Below are 2,303 nucleotides of genomic sequence, written 5' to 3' on the forward strand. Positions count from 1 at the left end.
GCCTCAATCCACCCAGATGTGTATTTAAGTTGCCACCTTAGATAAACCATTAATTTAACAATCTCACATCTATCATGGATACACTCACCCAATCCACGTCTACTAGCATAGCATGGCATAATAAGCAACGTAGAAGAAACTCCCAAAGGTTTGATAATAACAGGTAATAGGTACTACCTCATCTACTTCCCAAACCCACAATTTAATTAGATCCTAATCATGCAATGTGTGAGGATTGATCGAATGCAATAAAAACTGGGTAGTAGGAGGTATGATCAAAGTGTTACTTGCCTTGCTGATGATCCGGGAAACCTAGCGATTCGAAGTAGCAAGCGGCGCACTCCGGGTACTCTATCGCAAACAAACAAGCATACAATAAGTACTCAACTAATGCATAGGTAAAACTCAAATAAGAAATCTAACCAGAAAGTTCAACTTAAGAACTCCGGTTGGCAAAAAGAATCAAATCGAACAAAGCAACGAAAGACAAACGGCAAAAGAAACAAGCTTCATTTACTATTCTGGATCTAGAGCAATTTTTACAGTGGCAAAAACTTGTTTGAGTTGGTTAAACGGAAAGAGGGTTTCGAGACGAAACTCCAGGCGCTTGAATCGCCTGATTCCGATAAACGAGCGGAAAGTTATACTAGAACGAAAAACGGATCAGGAATCGCGATCAGAAAATCGTGGATTAAATCCGAGAAAAAGAAAAACGACGAACAGATTAACGAACGAACATTTATTAACTGGATCTAATCGAAGAACGCGTTTGTTAAAACGAACGAACGGGCGAACGCTCGCTAAATAAATAAACCGGAAAAACCTATCTATTTAAAAAAACGAAACTAAAAAACCAAACAAAACCGATGGAAAACCGATCGGTTTTTCGAGAAAAACCGGCGGCGCGAGGTCTAACTCCGGCGAACGGCGGCGGTGGTGGCTCCGGCGATCGTTGGCGGCGGCGGCTCCGGCGATCGTCGGCGGCGGCGGGGGGGCAGCGGGGCAGGGCGGCAGTAGGGCGGCGGCGGCGCGGGGCGAGGCGCGGCGGCGGCGGGGCTAGGGTTAGGGTTTGGGGGCGGGGCGGCTTGGGCTGGCTTGGGCCTCGGGCACTATTTAAAGGCCCGGCCAGGCGGAGTCCTGGCCGGTTACGGCCCAAAGTCGGTTCAGATTTTTTTAAAAAAAAATTACGCTCCGAAAAAAATGAATACTAAACGGACTCCAAAAATCCCGAAATAAATTTTCCCCGGCTTCTAAAATCAAGCCGCACAGGATGAACATTTATTTGGGGCCTAAATGCAATTTTGAAAAACGCACATTTTTCCTAAATTCAAATAAATAGCAGATAAAACCAAAATAAAATCATATTTTATTTTTTATTAAATCCTCAATATTTCTTTATTTTGGGAAATTCATTTTATTCCCTCTCTCATATTTTGATAATAGAAATAATTGAAGATAAAATAAATAAAATCAAATGGTTCTATTTTCAAAATTTGAGAAAACTCAAATATGAAAATAACGAAATCCCCAACTCTCTCCGAGGGTCCTTGAGTTGCGTAGAATTTTCTAGGATCAACCAAAATGCGGTAAAATATGATATGGAAGGATGATCTAATGTATAACATTCCAAATTGAAAATTTGGGATGTTACAAACCTACCCCCCTTAAGATGAATCTCGCCCTCGAGATTCGGGTTGGCTAGAAAATAGGTGAGGGTGGTCCTTCAGCAATTCTTCCTCTCGCTCCCAGGTGGCTTCATCCTCCGTATGGTGGCTCCACTTAGCTTTGCAAAACTTGATAACCTTGCTGCGGGTGACTCGACTGGCATACTCTAGAATCTTGACTGGTTTCTCCTCATAGGTCAAATCACCATCCAACTGAATCACTTCCAGCGGCACTATATCCCTCAGCGGTATATCAGCCATCTCTGCGTGGCACTTCTTCAACTGGGAAACGTGGAACACGTCGTGAACTCCTGACAATCCTTCGGGCAATTCCAACTTATAGGCTACTTCTCCCATACGCTCCAAAACTTTGTATGGGCCTACAAAACGTGGCGCTAACTTTCCCTTAACTCCAAAGCGCTTAACTCCTCGAAGTGGAGATACTTGAAGATAGACTCGGTCTCCGACTTCGTAAACTGTCTCCTTGCGTTTAGAATCTTCGTAGCTCTTCTGCATGGACTGGGCTACCTTGAGCCTATCGCGAATCAATTTTACTTTCTGTTCAGACTCCTTAATCAGATCTGGTCCAAACAACTGGCGGTCTCGAACTTCATCCCACGACAATGGGGTCCTGCACCT

Source organism: Triticum urartu, chromosome 6 (assembly GCF_003073215.2).
Source record: "Triticum urartu cultivar G1812 chromosome 6, Tu2.1, whole genome shotgun sequence".
Lineage (NCBI taxonomy): Eukaryota > Viridiplantae > Streptophyta > Magnoliopsida > Poales > Poaceae > Triticum > Triticum urartu.